We start from the raw sequence: 19,006 nt of genomic DNA, 5'->3' as shown, positions 1-19,006 counted from the left end.
TGTCCCTTTAAAATCGGGACATCTGGTCATCCTAATGGAGTGCAAACCTCCAAATTAGATGCTACGTTCCCATGCTTGGAGAGAGTCCCAAGGATCACGACTTTGGTTTTATGCCCCGTCTGAAAGATGGAACATCAGAATGGAGCTGCCACATGCTCCTGGTAGAGCGCCCCTTGCTGGAGTGTTTGGGCACCACGTGCTTTAAGCTGCCTGAGTCTGAGCAGAGTTCAGGCACTGCCTCTGTTTGAACGCAGAGGGTGTCTCTATGCAAACTCTTGGGGTGCACATGCTCTGTCTAGCATCCCTTTCTGGGAGTGGAGACCCCACAGTCCAAGTGCCTAGGCACAGAGACTAACGCCAGCTCCCCGGTCGCGTAAGCACACCCTTTCCAGAGCCCCAACCCTGGAGATCCTCACCCCTGTAGCTGAACCACGTAAGACAGAAGCTTTGCAAAAAGGGCTTCTAAAGCAGCTACTCTTTACTTTAGACAGGACACAAGATATACAGCTCCAGACCCAACAATCACCTTCCCTCCCTCAGTTCCCTCCCCACTCTCAAGTGTTTTTGGGCCAGGCCAGAGTCTTTTAAGGAATTCAGGGTCCCTCCCCCCTACAGCTCATGGCTTCTCTGAATCATGGAATCTCACTCTTTTCTCCTGCCAATTTCCTTTGCCCTTGGTCGGCCCCCGCATCCTTTGTTTTTCCTGGGAGCCCCCTCCTCACCCTGTCTCTGGTGCCCTACACCCCAGCCCCCTGCACAGAAGTTAGAGAAAACTGACCCTCCTCATTTCAGGGTGCTCCCATATGAATGGGAGCCATTCAGGTTAACGACTCTCCATTGTCTCTGCTCTGGGAGAGATGAGGGTGGAGCCCACGTACACCAGCGAACTCCCTTACACAACAATTTCATGAAGATCAGCCAGAATTCTGAAGTTGCACCTAGATTCCCCAAAGCGTCCCATCGGCACTGGCTCAGTGCTGACCCAGAGGGAAGAGCGCCACCTATTGACTCACCACCACCACTTCTGGCGGCACCCTGGGCTTTCCTTGGCGCTCTCCCATCCAATACTAGCGACAGTAGAACCTCAGAGTTACGAACACCAGAGTTATGAACTGACCTGTCCACCGCACACCTCATTTGGAACCGAAAGCAATCGGACAGCAGCAGAGACACACACACGCACAAAATCAACTACAGAACCGTACAGTATTGTGTTAAACGTAGACTACTACAAATAAATAAATAAATAAAGGGAAAGCGGCATTTTTCTTCTGCATAGTAAAATTTCAAAGCTGTATGACGACCATGTTCCTTTGTGAACTTTTGAAAGAACAGCCATAATGTTTTGTTCCGAGTTATGAACATTTCAGAGTTATGAACAACCTCCATTCCTGGACTCCCAATCCTGCATCCCTTGCGACAAGGTCACAGGCAGGGCTACCTGTTCTGGGCGAGTAGATCTCTGGTCCCAAAGCTTGGTAAGCAGCATGGACATGTGGGCACGGTTGTGGTGGCGTAAAACTGCCCATTCCCAGCAGACTCGTCCTGTCCCCCAGCTGTGCAGAACAGAAGTACTCTGCTGACACCTCCTCTGGGCCTGTATGATATCCTCAACTGATTAGAATTGCACCTGGCTGCCAAACTCTCTAAACCTAATGGTGAACCTCCTCTTCCCCCGCCCACCCCGATTAGCTCCCCAGGGCAGCGGCTAAAGCTTTGCAGACAGTGACAGCCTGTTATACAAGACTTAGGCATTGTTTCCTTTCTGATCTTTCTCTCTCTCGGCAGGTTGGCATCACAAAGCAGGCACCAGGCTGCAGAGCGGAGATAAGAGATCATTAATTCCATCAGGGCTGGGACGACAACTCATTAGCGGCCGGAGAGGAGACTAATGGTTCCCTTTGTTCCTGCCATTTCCTTCCCTGAGCGGTGACCTTTCTGGAAGAAAGCCCCTGGCTTGGGGAACGCCACCCCCTTTGAGAGAGCATCTCAAATTTAATGGTGTACCATTAAATCGCTGCCTTCCCCCAGGACACCTTCCCGCCCAGAGCTGCTCTCCCAGCCTTGTGAAGAGTCCAGGGCCCTGTCTGTGCGAAGCCCCATCTCCTCTAGCCAGAAGGAGCAGCTCAGTAACTCGGCTCAGGAAAGCTCCCTGCAGCGGGTTCCCAGCTTTGTGACTCATCCCACACAGGATTTCAGGACAGACTGAGCATTGCTTCCCCTGGCACTACATTGAAACGGTCTCTGATTTGCAGAGCATGCGGCTGCCTCTCCGTGGGTGCAGGCTCTGGGACAGAGTTTGGGGGCCGGAGAAGGGGTGGTGGGTGCTGGGGGGGAGGGGACTGCCATCACATGTGGCTTCCTTCCTCCCCTGCTGCCCCTCACCATAGCCTCGGTGGGGGATGGGGCTGCCCCTTGCCCAGTGTTTGCAGGAGTGGTGGCTGGGGGGAAACCCAGTCAAACTCTGGTTTTACTCTTTCGTTGATGGGTCACTTTAACCCCTTACAAACCCCTTCCCACCTCTCTCACCCCCCTTTTCTACTGGGCTTGTTTGATCTTTTCGGTGGAGCCAGATGAAAACCACAAACCCCAGCGAGAGCAACAGGCTGGAAGACTAGACTGAACCCACCACCCACCCAGTCTAGTCCACCCCAGAGCCCAGGACTGAGGGCAAATGTCCCCCCACCCCCGGGCCACGTGCTTCCACTCCTGGCCTCTCCTAGTGCCGCCAGAGATTCTGTGTGGCTGCATCAGGTGGGATTTCAACCGGACCCCCCCCCTGCTAAATTCACCCCTGTTTTGTGACCACTCTGCACCAAGAGCCCCTTCCTTCCCTACCCTAGAGCTGCTGGATGGCTAGAAAGCTGAGCTGGGCGTTTGATCGATCTGGAATGTTATCGTGCCCCCCCTCCCCCAAAAAACCTTAATGTCCACACAGCTTGGGGGGGGATATTCCTCCCCCCCAAGCCAGTCTATTTTATTGTTGTAGGGCAAATGAAGGAGCCAGAGTTTAATGGAAATATTCAGCCCCTACAGCAGTCTTGCAGCAGGGGAAGCAGAGTTGATGGAAAGGGAATTGGTTTGGATAGGAGCCCCCCGTCCCCCTCCTTTGCAAAATAATTTGGGGAGGGGAATTAGATCACTCCGTGCCTCAGTTTCCCCTCTCTCGGGGGAGAAGGGAGAAATAAAAGTCTCAGCCTGCCGTGTTGCAGACCTTTCGCATTCTCCCCTCCTGATGTATTTGATTTCCTCCTCCAAACCTCCCTGTCTCTCTCTCTCTCACCTGGAATTCACAGCACTAAGTACTGGCTCGGGGCTTTCTTCCTGGGTTACATGATCCCGAGTTTAGTTCTGAAACAGACGCAGGCAGGCACAACTCACCCTCAAACAGCAACACCACCGAAAACCACAAAACCAACCCAATATTACACACCTAGGGGGAATCACGGGGTCAAACTCTCACCGACCGAAGCCCCAGCAGCTGCTCAGGTGAGTGAGGTCCACTGCAGAGATTCCTGTCTCCCACCGGACCGGAAGCCCCCTCGGTGTCTCCTCCAGGTGAGTGCTGGGGGGAGGGGAGGGGAGGGGAAGGTTGCAAAGCACATGTGCCTTCTTCCCCCCTCCCCCCTCCTGACCTGCAACAGCCGCTGCTGCCTCTGCCTCAGGCCCCTGCCGGCCAGCGTCTCTCGCTGCCTAGCAGCAACAGCTGCTGCTTCCAGGAAAGCCACAGAGCTTTGCTTCAGGCAGGGACACTGCCTGATCTGCAAGGGGCCCTCTTAGGGGCGGGGCCCAATTCAGGGGAATCGGTGGAATCGGCCTAAAGCCGGCCCTGCCTTGTACAAAGTTATTACAATAGTCTGTAGGGTGTGAACATAGGGATATATTTTGTCACACATGCTCAGGGCTTTTAGTTAAAAAAAGAGAAGATAGATCAACTTATTGATTTTGCACTGCCATGTAGAGAGTTGAGTTCTAGTACCAACAGATAATGGAACTCAAAAGACCAAATCTATTAGGGTAATAGAGATAAAAATGATGTAACTGAGGGCAAAGTTTAGTTCTTTAGATCCCATTGCATCTCTTACATAGAGGCCAAAAAAGCATCCAATAAAAATATTTTGACATGCATGAGTCAGAAATACTTGTGTGTGGTTACTAAGGAGCAGATTTGGACACATGGCAGATCACGATTACTAAGTTTAGTAATTTATGTCCAGACTAATGAAAGACAGCTTTCAACAAGATGCTTCTTTAGCTGTGTTTCCTCAGTTGGTTCAGTATTTTGCAGCTTTTGATCCATATTTGCATAATTCTGATTTCCCTGTTTTTGTCTTGATAGCTTGAAAGTAGAATCACCTTTGAGAACTAACTGCCTGGACCAGCTCTGCTAACATGAAAAATAGAAAAGTGAAAGTAGACCTCCCCCAGATAAAGTTGGAGGAGCAATATACAGTAACTCCTCACTTAAAGTCATCCCGGTTAATGTTGTTTCGTTGTTAGGTTGCTGATCAATTAGAGAATATTCTCGTTTAAAGTTGCGCAATGCTCCATTATAAAGTTGTTTAGCAGCCGCCTGCTTTGTCCACTGCTTGCAGGAAGAGCAGCCCGTTGCAGCTAGCTGGTGGGGGCTTGGAACCAGGGTGGACCGGCAGCCCCCCTATCAGCTCCCCTAAGTTCCCTGTGCAGCAGCCGCCCAGCAGACTATCAATTGCCGGGCAGTTCAACTGTTCCTCCCCCCACTGCCATGTGCTGCTCCTGCCCTCTGCCTTGGAGCTGCTCTCAGGAGCCTTCTGCTAGCTGTGCAAGGGACGGGGAGAAGCGGGGCTAATGTCAGGGTGTCCCCCTCCCCCCCAGCTCCTGCCCTCCGCTTACCCCATCTCCATAGATGGAAGGAGCTTGCTAGCTGCTGTCTCAACTTGCTGATCTACTTAAAAAGGCAATGTACCTAGAGTGGGGTCAGCATACTTAAAGGGGCAATGCACATCTCTCTCTCACACACAGGGTGTGTGTGTCTGTTTCTGTCTGCCATGCTGTCTCCCCTCCCTCCATTTGTGCTGCCTTGTAGAGTGTGAGGCTACATTAACAACAATGTGTTAACCCTTGAGGGCTCAGACGAGTGTTAGTTCATCATTCAGCACTAAGGCATTCCCTGGGAAATATCCCACCCTTTGACTTCACCACCTCAACCAAGCTTCACAATCATCATTGCTGTGTACAGTATTAAACTGTTTTTAAAAACGTGTGTGTGTGTGTGTGTGTGTGTGTGTGTGTGTGTGTGTGTGTGTGTGTGTGTGTGTGTGTGTGTGTGTGTGTGTGTGTGTGTGTGTGTGTGTGTGAGAGAGAGAGAGAGAGAGAGAGAGAGAGAGAGAGAGAGAGAGAGAGAGAGAGAGAGAGAGAGAGAGAGAGAGAGAGAGAAGAACCAGGGAGCAGTGTTAGAGGGGAAATATATAAGTCCAAGGCTAATTAAGGCGTGGTTCCCTGTAGACTAGGGATGGTGGCTATAGGTTAATTGGAGCACCTGCAGTCAATTAAGGCCCTGTCAGGAACCTAATAAAACCCCCCTGCTTCAGGCAGTCAAGGGGAAGAAGAGAGGACTGGTGCTTGGAGGTGTGCTGTGAGACTTGAAAGATCAAAGAACTGGAGTAAGGGAGACTCCCTCCCCCCGTGTCTAAGGACCAAAAGTACCCCACCCAAGCGGGAAGAGGGTAAGAACCTGCAGGGGTTGAGAGGGGCTGGGGCTCTGAGTAAGGAGCAAACCCAGACCCCTCCCTGCTTCTCTCCTTTACCACCTTTCTGGGCCACTAGCAGGGGCCCTTGGTGCCCCAAGAGTAGGGGCAAGGGGTGGCATCTTAGCCCCCTGCCAAGAAAAGCACAGGACCCACCATACTAACATCAGCCATCTTGTCACTATATATATATATATATATATATATATATATGTCTTTTGTCTGCTAAAAATTTTTCCCCTGGAACCTAACCCCTCTCTAGTTACATTAAACCTTATTGGGACATTGGATTTGCTTAACATGGTTTTGCTTAAAGTTGCATTTTTCAGTAACATAACTACAATGTTAAGCAAGGAGTTACTGTAGTTTCAAATCAATTTAACAGCTTTGGCTATGACTGATCTCTTTACACATGCAGCTGATCACTCTGGTATATCTGTGACAGTGTAGTGTACCCCATAAGGCTTTATGGGGAGGGGGTGCTTATAAATGTATGTATGACATAACTGGAATATGTTTTGTGCTGCCTGTGCCAGGTAACATATCTCTGTAAAGGTTATGGTCTACTATATCTATTCATCCTATTTGTACATGTATATCATTTTCTACTTGAGGTTAAGAATATGGGCTGTATGCTTGCTTGGTTTCTAAGTAAGCTTTGTGAGGCATTTGGTCAGCTTCTTTAGGAAGGAATTTGCCAGGTTAAGTACCTGATCAGGAGACACTTAGGGAACAATGCATCTTGGAATGCTCCAATCCACATGAGAAGTCTTCCTGGAGACATACAAGATACCATGTGGACAATGGCGTCGGCCTGTAAAGACTGAGTCACGCAGGGGCATGTGACTTGCCCAGGTGACTCCAGAACTCCATCTTGGAGCTGGACTTCGCATAGGAGGGAGGAGGGGGGTCTCCACCCACAAGAGTCTATTTAAACCTGTGGGAGACCCCTCCATTTTGTCTTCAGCTGGCTAAAGAAGGAGCCTCTCCACCCCCCTACCCCCCCCAGGATACTTGAAGGAGACTGAAACAAAGGACAGTAACTACAGGGGGTGTGAGTGATTGCTGGACCCAGGCTAAAAGGAGATTAGCCTGTAAAAGGGAGTGCTCTGGAACTGGTGAGGAAATTATCTGTATTTAGTTTGATTAGACATAGATTTGCGCATTTTATTTTGCTTGGTGAATTACTTTGTTCTGTCTGTTACTACTTTGAACCACTTAAATCCTACTGTCTGTAATTAATAAAATCACTTTTTATTTAGTAATTTACTCAGAGTATGTATTAATACCTGAAGAAGCAAACAACTGTGCATAACTCTCTATCGGTGTTATAGAGGGCGAACAATTTATGAGTTTGCCCTGCATAAGCTTTATACAGGGTAAAACGGATTTATCTGGGTTTAGACCCCATTGGGAGTTGGCATCTGAGTGCTAAAGACAAGCACACTACTGTGAGCTGTTTTCAGGTAAACCTGCAGCTTTGGGACAAGTGATTCAGACCCTGGGTCTGTGTTGGGGCAGACGGGAGTGTCTGGCTCAGCAAGACAGGGTGCTGGAGTCCTGAGCTGGCAGGGAAAACAGAAGCAGGGGTAGTCTTGGCACATCAGGTGGCAGCTCCCAAGGGGGGTTCTGTGATCCAACCCGTCACAATATCTACAGAAGGGGGCCTGATGGTGTCAAAGGTCACTCATAAGTCCTACATGGATGTTAATGAAGAGGGCACAGAGGCAGCAGGTGCCAGTGGAGTGGTTATTGTAACAACTTCTTACATACCTCCTGTAGTGCTTCAGGCTGATCATTCTTTCTTCTTTATCCACCACAAAAAACCCAACATGATTCTTTTCTTTGGAAGACTCTCCTTCCCTTAATAAAGCAACAATTAATTAACACTGAGGGCATCAACAAATTGGTAGTTTCATTATGAACAGCAACTGGATATATAGCACAGTATTTTCTTTGTTTCTTTTCTTAGCACATTAATTGTATTTTGTCAGTAACTAGGAACAACAACAGGAACTGACTGCACCAGATCTGGATATACAGCAGTTCTGATCTCATCTACAAATAAAAGCAGCTATCTCAATTTTCTTTGGAAACTTTCTGGTCTGTCTATTTTACATCTGCTCTCCACCCATCATTAGTTGAACTACAAAATCTGTAAAACAAAGAAACCTTGGTATTACTTATGGTATTTGTGCTGCAGTCATTATTACAAGATGTAAGCTCTTTTTGCCTGAGGCTGTCTGTTCCTAGATGTATGAATGAAATTTTTTTGCCCTAATCTTGACCAGGGCCTCAAGGCATTAGCACAACAGTAAAAGTTCTGGCATACTGTTTAAAGAGGTTTGAAGGGGAACACTTTGCACTGCTAGTGGCTGTGTCTATTTCAACTGAGGTTGTTGACTCTCTTAGCAATTTATTAAACAGAAAGCTGCTTTTCTTGACACAGGGAGCAGACTAACAGACAGCATCTCCACTTGTACTCTAGACACGTCTGTTCCAAGTTTGGGAATCTTTTGGTGCTCGTTTTAGGAAGCAAATGCAGACTACCTTAAATGATGATCATTTTAAAGAGTCCCGCATTGCAGTGATGCTCTGTTCTGCTGGGAGGAGTTAAGCATTCAGCCGGGGAATACTATACAAAGTGACACTTTTTGAACCAACACATTTTCATTGTATCCTGCCACAACAACAACCACAGTGAGCGATTAGCACTCCTATAGGGCTGCACACTGTACAGGGGTTAACTAATTCTCACAGCGAGCCTGTGAAGTAGATTAGCAGATGAGGAGAGAGGTTACCTGAGATTTGTTTTAGGTCACCCAGCGAAGAAGTGGGAGGAACTCCCAATCCATCTTAATCCACTGTTCCATGCAGCCTCTCTTATGAAAGAGCTCATAGAAGAGTCTTTAACACTAAATAGGTGAGTGCTGTACATGACTGTCAGTCATTCTACACTCTAAGGGGAAAAGTAAACCCACTGAGAAAGTGGTGTATTTCCTGAATGAATTAATTTAATTTAGGTTATCTTTCTAGGGTTCTCACTGTCTCTCTCCCCCTCTCTACCGTGCAACCAACAACAGACACACATGAGCTGACAAAATCAAACATCACACACAGTATAAGATAACAAGCCTGATCAAATACACTATGTCACCGACACAAGTCCTAAGAAGTGGCAGAATATCTAGCAACAAAAGAGACTTATTCCTTTATTTGATGAATCAAAGAGCTTGCAGGCAGAATTAGCTCAGATCTTGCCCAAATCTCCAGGGTATTTGCATATAAGATTCAATTCAAGCCCATATCTTTAAAAAAATTCCAGTGCAGCAAGCCCAGAAGAATAGATATACTGTTCATATATTTCTTTGCCTCAATAAGTCCAAGTTATTCCAGCTCTATATCTGACTGACAGTCACAGCACGGCTGCCCAGAGGGGCGGGGAGCAAGTCGGGCAATTTGCCCTGGGCCCCTCAGGGTCCCCGTGAGTCCTGGCCCGGCGGCAATCCGGGTCTTTGGCATTTTTCAGTGGCGGGTCCTTCAGTGCTGCCAAGTACGTGGAGCGACTGAAGGGCCCCCTGCCGCCGAAATGCTGCCGAAGATCTGGACCACCGCCGGGTGAGTACAAGCGCCGCAGCTCCCCCGCTTTGCCCCAGGCCCTCTGAATCCTCTGCGTGGCCCTGAGTCACAGTGAGGTGTCAGTAATGTTTTAGTCTAAATCTCTTGGAGTAAGGGCACATAACTGAGTCTGGATGAGTGAAAGACACATTACTGTTTCCAAGAATTACTATTAAGGGAATAATTGATGGGCCATCCCAGCCTCAGGCAGATGTTTACCCCGTCAAAAATTTTGGCAAAGAAATCTAAACTGAAAAGCAGGCTGCCCATACAATAACAGTTTGTGTTTGAAAGGAATTTGTTCCCCCAATTCTGGGACTACCAGGGAAACAACAATAACAAAAATGAAGTCAAGAATCAACATTTTGCCAGGCTAAAAAGAACTTAGACCTCAACATTTTCCATTCTAACTTTAAAATATACAGTTTTGGAGTTGAGAGTCTAACAAACTCTCATCATCCTAAATTAAGGAGACTAATGTTGAGACATTTGATATCTCATAAGAATTCTAGAAAATGACTTGTGCAATACTTTGAATAACTAGTTGTGCTGATTAAATAAAAAATGTACTGACTTAACCTCACAAACATTTTTAATGGGATTAAAAGAACTGTGTTTGATAGAACCTGCGCCAGTCAGGATGTGTTGTCTGGGCACTACTGCAATGCAAATAAACAGCAAACGCTCCTGGTTTCTTAACTAGCTGTTACCCGTGCATTTGAAAGCTCCCTTAACCTTTTAGCACTCAGACTCAGCCAAAAGTATCTGGAAAGGTCATATCTGTGATACTCCAAGTCAGACACTGGAGGTCAGTCTCTGAACAGGTGCTAAAAATTAACCAAAACTATTCCTTTCTAAATCCCTGTTCTCTAGCCCAGTGGCTCCCAAAGCCAGTCCACCGCTTGTTCAGGGTAAGCCCCCTAGTGGGCCGTGCCAGTTTGTTTACCTGCTGCGTCCGCAGGTTTGGCCGATCGCAGCTCCCACTGGCCGTGATTTGCCACTCCAGGCCAATGAGGGCTGTGGGAAATGGAGGCCAGCACATCCCTCGGCCCACGCCGCTTTCCGCAACCCCCATTGGCCTGGAGTGGCGAACTGTGGCTAGTGGGAGCTGTGATCGGCTGAACCTGCGGACACAGCAGGTAAACAAACCGGCCTGGCCCGCCAGGGGCTTTCCCTGAACAAGCTGCAGACCAGCTTTGAGAACCACTGATCTAAATCATTGATGAAGATATTGAACAGAACTGGACCGAAAACTGATCCCTGAGGGACCCCACTCGATATGCCAACCACTGATAACTACTTTCTGGGAACGGTTTTCCAATCAGTTATGTACCCACCTCATAGTAGCTCCATCTAGGTTGTATTTCCCTAGTTTGCTTATGAGAAGATCATGTGAGACATTATCAAAAGCCTTAATAAAGTCAAGATATACCACGTCTACCACTTCTCTTCCCCCATCCCCCCCCCCCTCCCCCATCCACTAGGCTTGTTACCCTGTGAAAGAAAGCTATTGGGTTGGTTTGAAATGATTTGTTCTTGACATATCCATGCAGACTGTTACTTATTATCTTCTAGGTGTTTGCAAATTGATTGCTTTATTATTTGCTCCATTTTCTTTCAGGTTACTGAAGTTAAGCTGACTGGTCTTATGTGGCCTCACAGTCTGACATAATTAAAACTAACAAGCTAACACTAATCCTCTGTTTTCCTACAAACACCTTTCTGAAGCATTCAGATATTGGGCTGAAGTTTTCCATGCTTAGTCTCTGTCAAAACGTGATTTTTATTGTCCTTTTTCTAAAGATTAAGTATATCTTTGGTTGTTTTCAATCTGAGGGTTTCTACTTCCAGATTTCTGTGCGAGGGTAACTCAAAATTCAGGGCCAGTTCTTTCCTGCTCTTAAAAATGTTATTCACATGAATATAGTTACTCAAATGCACAAGTGTTTGAAAAATTGAGCCCTCCGGGCCAGATTCTGGCACCCTAACTCGTTCCTCCTAAATAGTCCAAGATGGAAGTAAAGCTCCTTAAAATAATTGGCAGATGTAGAAAAGGGAAAATAAGTGTGGGTCTCAACAATAAGAGATAGAACCTGACAATAATTAGCATACAGAGGTAAGTGGTGTTGAATTGGGAAGAGCTTGCAGAGCCCATTGTGCTGAACCAAAAGAAAATGAGCCACTCAGAGCTCCAATCACTAGATTCCTAGTGTCACAGGGCATCTGGTCTCTAAATAGATGGAGCCCAGCACCCCTTGACTGGAGCAGGTGAGCCCCATCCAGCTAATTAAAGAGGGCTGGGGTACCTGGTCTATAAAGGACTTCTAGTAAGCAGTTGAGGGGAAAGTACTGAGACAAGTTGAGCCCTGGACAACAGACTACACTGGAGTGGAGCTAACCCCTGTGTTGAGTTCCTGAAGCAAAGGGGGACTCAGGGTAGCAATCCTGCTGCTCCTGCTCTAAGGGGAGAGGAACAGAGCTGGCTGAGGCTAAGAAGCTACCAGGAGCTGGAGTGTCAGAGACCCCTGGGAGGGGTGGCCCTGAAGCCCAGGGGCCAGGTATTGACTTGACTGTTCAGAATGTTGGTTTAACCTTTGTCATAAAAAATACACCTCTTTTACTGGGAGTGGGCGTGGCAGCACATTTGGAGCCGGGCAGTGACACCTGGTATGTCGGAGAAAATAGCTTGGCCAGCAAGGTGCTGGGAAAATAAAGATAATGGAGTGAACACCAAGACACTTTTTTTTAACAAAGAATGGTCTTGAACCTGCTGTGTGGTACCTTGAACATTCACATTTCTATGGGAGGAAGAGGGAAGCCATTTTAATATGTCACAAGAACTGATAAGCTTTCTGACTCTGCAGAATCAGAGTGCTCCTCCTAAATAGTCCAAAAAGACACAAAGCTCCTTTGGCTGTTTGTCAGATGTAGAAAATGGGAAATAAATCAGTGTGTTTCATCGTTGTATGTTTCTATGAAGATATGGGCCTGTACAGGGTCGGCTCTGGCATTTTTGCCGTCCCAGGCAAAAAAGCATTTTGCCGTCCCCCGGCAGGGAGCACAGCAGGGGAGGGCGCCGAGCCTGGCCGCGGCCCAGCTCTCCTCGGCCGGCAGCAGCACCGGGGGAGGGCGGCGAGCCCAGTCGTGGCCCCGCTCTCGGGCCTGAGCGCTGCCCCCCTCCAGGTGCCGCCCCAAGCACACACTTGGTAGGCTGGTGCCTGAAACCGGCCCTGGGTCTGTACAGAAGTATAAACAGATGTGGGTGATTTTTAACTAAGAATGCAGGGAAGTGGGGGGGGGGGGGGGGGGGGAAGAGGAGAGAGAGAAAAAGGGGAGTAAGTTCTATATTTGAAGGCTATACATGAAGAATACCCAGCCACCGCTGGAGTAGCTGTACTGAACACAACATTGTCAGTGTGGCACAGGGCAAGAATCCACCTCTCAAGAAGGCCTGCACCTGCCCTGTACTCTGCTGCTGTATCAGCCTCTAAGCTGTTAATTTATTTCTCATATAAAACAGCAGTGCTTTCTAATAACCATTAACAGAGAAGGAGGCCATTTGGTAAGAACACATTATTTAATGTGTGCTGGAATTGTTTACACTCTGTCCTAGAAAGATATAGTGAAACTGTAGCACAGTGAAAGAGGGGGCCCAATTTGAAGGACCAGGGCGGGGTGGGGGGTAAAGACAGTGTAGGGAAGCCAGAGGTGGGAGGTATTCTTTCTCTCTGAAATTTGGAAAATACCAGCTGTTTGATGCAATTTGGTTCATTCAAAAAGGCAAAATCATTTGGTTTTCAGAAATATTAAAAATAAATGTTTTAACAAGAAGCCCCCAGAGAGCCCTTTTCTTGCACATCAGTGCATTGATACCAAGCTACATTGTTATAACTGGTTTCTGTCTGATGTTTCCATCCAGAAAAAAGTTCTTAGAGCCAGTTACAATAATGTTACATGAAGCAGAGAATTTTCTGATTCAGCAGCAAGGCAGCTGGCATAAAGTCACACCCTGTGACATCAAAAGAATCTCAGTGAAGTTTCTGTTCATAAATATTACCTGTAAATGTATCATTAACCACAGTGTGTTTCAGTGTTACTATGCTGTGTTACAGAGAAACTCAGGCTCCCCATCCTACTTTTAACCTTATAAGTCAACAGGAAAATTTCAAGATTGCTTGCTGATGTCTGCATCATCGCTGGGACTGCATTTTTGTGACTACAAGATCTAAAGGTGTGTATAGCTAGCAAAGTAGGACAGTTTATATATGAATTGCACCCTCCCAAAAAGTGCTTATAAGTAAATTTAGATTGTGCTTTTGAGTGAGCAGAAAAACCGAACAGAAGAGTCCCCTGCATATAAATGTTGCCAGTTTTGAAGACTTTGACCGAGCAAAGAAACCCCACAAAAATCATACTTCACTGGTGTGCTGCATGGCCAGCAAGGATTAAGCGTCCTGCAAAATAAATGACTCTAATTCAATCCTTAAAGATATGTAGGGTGATAACGTTTGTGTTTGTCTTTACATATATAGAGTAGTAGTTAACAGTGTAAACAGTCCCTGTGTATGCTGTTTTCTGTTAATTCAGAGATCAAAAGAACTTCTTAACATTTAAATGAACTATAAACATAGGATGTCCCTGTATTCATCTCTCCTTGAAATGTATAGCAAATCATCTGTGGATGGTGAAGAAACAGGCCATTGCCTTATGTTAAGCTGTGTGAATAATTAACAATGATGCTTAGGAAATGAGGGCCTATTGTTCCCAGAGGGACTCCAACTTGTCAAAGAAGGCCTAAAATTGTATTAAAAGATCCTTGGGTCCCAATCCTTCTCATCTCAGATCAGCTTAAGATTCATCAGGGGAAGTTTGAGTTACAAGATTGAAATCCCAGTTATGCTGGTACTCCCTGAAGGTGACATAGGGCTATAACTTATGGCAGGGATCGGCAACCTTCAGCATGGCAACCTGTGGCCCATTGGGGTAATCTGCTGGCGGGCCACAGGCCGAAGGTTGCTAACCCCTGACCTATGGACGAAATTCTAAAGGAACTACAAAGCTCACCATCTCTGCTAAGTATCTGAACCTCAAGAATTGAATTCATGTCTGTATATAGATTGATCTTTTAACCATACTCTTTCTCTTTAGTTTGGTTAATAATAATTGGTTGTAGCGTGTATTTGGCTAAGATCTGGGATATTAATTAATCTGGGAGGCAATGTGTCCAATCCTTTGGGATTGGTAGAACCTTTTCTTTTATATTTGACTTGGGTACCTGGATGGAGGCCTGAGGCTGGGTTACTTTAAGGGAACTGTGTTGTTTTCTGGGCAATCAGTGAAGTAATAAGAAGCTGTTTTGTGCTGGCTTGGTAAATGTAAGTATTGAAAAATCCACCAGCATGGGGATTGTCTGCCCCATTCTTTGCAATTCACCCTAATTAAGTGACCTCAGCTGGCCCCCCACTGGGATCCCAGTCACAGTGACGTAGTCTGGTTTGGATACACATTACCACAGGTTAAATAGGTTTTTGGATCAGAACCGCATGCTTGTCAAAAATTAATTTTTATATTGGAGAGTTTAGGGGTTAAAAATCAGTTACAGTGAGTGACCAATGATCCTATGAAGATATTGACAGAAAAGACCTGGAAGAATTGTGTTCAGAGGGGGTTGTCTTTTAAGAAAAAGGCCCCAGAGCAAGAACTGAAATATATTAATGGCCAGTAATCAGGAAGCAGACCCAGTGAAAACTCTTGCAGTAAGAAAGCAACAGCAGTTTGAACATGAACAAAGAATGGCATATCTTCGATTGCAGGAACTGGAAGCTAAGGCAAAAGTGGACAGACTTAAGCTCCAACTCAAGAGACTAAAGGAACAGGAACTGTATCATACTGGAAAGCCAGCTCCTCCCAACAGCAAAGATGGAGATAGAATCTATCCAGTTTATAACAATGTTGGTAAGTTGAATGACTATAAGCAATTATCTGTATAACCAATTTTGCTATGATCAGTAAAAGGGTAACCAAATAGACCCAACACTGTCACCTTTTATGTAAATACTTTTACTGTGAGATCAGGTAAAGATAACCCTATAACTTGTGCAGAGAATGTAAGAATCAATGGTAAAAGCTGTTTAGGGCAAATTACAGCTTCTAACATCACTCTTGTTAAAGCAGATCTTGTCAAAGAGGATGATTATTTACCAGATAAGAGTCTGAATATTGTAATCCTCTGAGTTTACTGTAAGTGTGCCTTTGGCCATAATCCACCTTGAATGGAATGGTACTAAATATGAAGTTATAGCTGGTGTAAGAAAGTTATTGCCTAAGGATCTTTTGATTGGGGATAATACTAAAGCTTTATTCAGTCAAGTTAACCAGTCACAGGAAAGAAGCAATCCTGTACCTGTGTCTATTAGGGGCAATGATTTGCCTATGGAAGGTTTCTCCAAATGTTTGTCTGAAGAAGATAGCTGTTTTTGTGCAAAAAAGCGGTGCATATGTGGAAGAAATTTCTGAGTGTCTGTCTAATATCTCAGAAGTGAATCTGGCATTAGATAAGGCTCAGGAAAATGTTTCTCTAGAGCAGATTAAAGTTGATGATCAGGTTAAAACCCTAACTGAGGATGAAAGGGGTACATTCTTGGTGAGTAAAGTTTGTAAAAGTGATATGCTTAAAGGAGCTCGGTATGAGCCAGTCTGTGGAAAGCAGAAATTTGTCTGTTGGGATTGGCAGCTTGCCTGTTAAGGAAGCTGTCCCACTCTCAAAGCATTTGTCTGTGAACAGCCATAAGTGCTGGGACAAGGGAAATGATATCCCAAGCTGTTTGTCTGTTAAGAGGAATGTTTCTCCAGCTCTTTGTCTGTAAAGCAGACAGAAGAAGCCTGTCAGCCTATGTTGGTTAAAAATGTATCAGTTGCCTCAGAGCTAAATCTAGATTTAACTGAAGCCCAGGACGTAAATGTTCCTAAGTTTGTGTCTACTAGGGGTAATGACATTGTAATCAGGTTGCATCCAGTTGATGTCATAAACTAAGCAATTCTGATGCTTCTATTTTGCCTGTTGCTAGTGTGTTGCTGGGTAAAGATATGACAACCTTGTCTGATCAGGTTGATATCATAGTCGGGGCACAAGGAAAGCATGAAGATGGTTTGACTCTGTTACCCACTGACAGTGTGGAAACTTGTATCAAGGAAAAGAACGCTTCTAATCTTTTGACTATGAAATCCAGCAGCTTGCCTGAAAGTGGGATGTGTAAAAAATCCTCCTGGTGGGACAGAGGTGATTCTGAATGTAAGTGAATTCAGAAGGAGTTTGGTGATTTGTCTGTTGTGCCAAAGTCGGTTCTGGACATAAATAAAGCTGAGAGAGAATCTGTTGCAGTGCATGATATTGCAGAAGGAAAGGAATTTCTTGGTGAAGTCTTTAAAGTCTATGAAAAGGAATTGCTTCTTAATTGACTCTTAATGGGCCATTGTTAATAGTAAACAGTCTCTCTTCTGAGGGAAGTGTGTTGGTGCCTAATGGCCAAAGTCTTTCAAATAAAAATGAATCCAGTAAATTTGCTTTGGAAAAATCTAGTGTGAATAACTTAAAGAAGCCTTTGTTAGTTAATATTGGAAGTAAACAGTCTGTGTCTCAGTTTCAAGAAAAAGGCTGGATTCCTGGGTTTACACAGCAGAGCAGCCTTATGAATAGACCCACAGACAACTTTGGATTTGTCATGTGATTTTTCTTAGTAAGCTATAATGCATCTAATGCCTTGTAGATGCAGAAATTGGTAGTTCAAACATAATAGAAAATGGTTGTCTCTTAAGGCATGATGTCCATGCAAACTGCCTAGCTGACAAGGGAAAAAAGAAAGGCAGGCTAACTCTTAAAAAGCAAAATGCCCTTACAAACTTGCCCCCCTCATCTCTAAAATACCAAAACCCCAAGAAAGTGGTTAATCTAGAAGCGTATGTTGAGGAAGACCCTGAGGGCAAGAAAAAGCTGCAAAGGTAAAAAGGGATATTGAACAAGCTAACTTAAAGAATGATTTGTCTAAACAAGAGGCTTGGTATGACAAAAATGACTAAAGGTATACATGTGATAAAATTGATGTTGTTGCTAATAATTGTAACTAACTTGTTGCTGATACCAAAAACTGTAAAAAAAAATGTACAATGTGCATGGTCTTTTGGAAAAACCCTTGAACATGTTAAGAGTGGCACATAATAGAAATCCTTATGATTATACTGTTTGGTTCAATAAGCACACACTTTTTGTTAAAAAGCCTAATAATGTTAAGGTTTCACAGCTAATGCCTATACACAACTCTAAAACTTTCCACAGCAGAAAAACCATTACAAGCTTGAACTGCTGTGCACAAAGGGAAACTGAGGTACAACACCTCACAGCCTTCCTGGCTGAATGCCAAAGTAAGTGCTCTCTAAAGAACATTAATGGCTATGTCAAGTCAACACATAGGCCAAACCCTGGAGTTACTGAAGTATTTCCAAAAAGTATGGACTAAGTTTCTAACTTGGGCCAAAGCACGCATCAATAATTTTTCCTTACAAAGAATTCAATGTAAACACAGCTCATATCAATGTTGGAAGATCCTTAAGGTGCATCCAGGAGCTTTAATTTCTCTCTTCCACACCAGTCTGGCATTGGGGGTGTGATGCATGGCCAGAAAGGGTTATCTTATTGTTAAAGTAGCATGGACTTCTAAAGTGATGAAACAGCTTAGCAGGGGGGATATGATAGAGGTCAATAAAATCATGACTGGTGTGGAGAAAGTAAATAAAGTGTTTGCTCCTTCTCAGAACACAAGAACTAGGGGTCACCAAATGAAATTAATAGGCAGCAGGTTTAAAACAAACAAAAGGAAGTATTACTTCACACAGCGCAGAGTCAACCTGTGGAACTCTTTGCCAGAGGATGTTGTGAAGGCCAAGACTATAACAGGGTTCAAAAAAGAACAAGATAAATTCATGGAGGATAGGTCCATCAATGGCTATTAGCCAGGATGGGCAGGGATGGTGTCCCTAGCCTCTGTTTACTAGAAAGCTGGGAATGGGCGGTAGGGGATGGCTCACTTGATGATTACCTGTTCTGTTCATTCCCTCTGGGGCACCTGGCATTGGCCACTGTTGGAAGACAGGATACTGGGCTAGATGGACCTTTGGTCTGACCCAGTATGGCTGTTCTTATGTTCTTAGTATCAGGCTGTTTAGGGCTTTACTTTTAGCTGCCTTTCTGCTCTCAGGCTTACAGCAGTGTTGCAAAACATACAGTCCTGGCTGGCCAGGGAAGAAATAAGATGGGGAAGGAAACAGACACAAAAAGAGTGTGTGGGGGATGCGATGTGTGGTGTGAAAGAGAGAAACAGTCTTACATCTTACGTGGTGTTTGGGATTCAGCTGGAGCCGATGGAGGTGGTGAGGTCAACTGGGTCCCTCTTTCTTGGTGCAGTCTGGTCAGGACATTTCTCAGGATTAGGAAGAAAAAGGCACAATGATGTCACGCTAGATCCTGGGGTCCCAGGAGATAGAGGGGTGGCAGCTATGATGGTGATGCTCACTCCTTCCCCCTTCTCATCTTTCAGTTAGCTGACATTCATTCATCTGCATTCCCCTCCCACTAGGGTGACCAGACAGCAAATGTGAAAAATCGGGAC

At 45.5% G+C, this 19,006-nt stretch overlaps 2 long non-coding RNA genes across 3 annotated transcripts in view; one reads left to right on the top strand and one right to left on the bottom strand.

Annotated features, from left to right (window-relative positions):
• Nucleotides 1–19,006, bottom strand: part of LOC135981608 (uncharacterized) — a 278,320-nt gene that overhangs the window by 7,592 nt on the left and 251,722 nt on the right. The window lies entirely within an intron of this gene.
• The window catches only part of LOC135981607 (uncharacterized), a 24,889-nt gene continuing 11,330 nt past the window's right edge, over nucleotides 5,448–19,006 (top strand). The window contains exons 1-3 of one of the 2 annotated variants that reach the window (XR_010598706.1): nucleotides 5,448–5,705; nucleotides 13,457–13,575; nucleotides 15,158–15,299. This is a non-coding gene — a long non-coding RNA (uncharacterized LOC135981607). The remainder of the gene's footprint in view (nucleotides 5,706–13,456; nucleotides 13,576–15,157; nucleotides 15,300–19,006) is intronic. The other variant, XR_010598707.1, reaches the window with a different exon arrangement.

This window comes from Chrysemys picta, chromosome 2 (assembly GCF_011386835.1).
Source record: "Chrysemys picta bellii isolate R12L10 chromosome 2, ASM1138683v2, whole genome shotgun sequence".
Taxonomy (NCBI): domain Eukaryota; kingdom Metazoa; phylum Chordata; order Testudines; family Emydidae; genus Chrysemys; species Chrysemys picta.
This window is presented reverse-complemented; position numbering and strand designations above follow the sequence as displayed.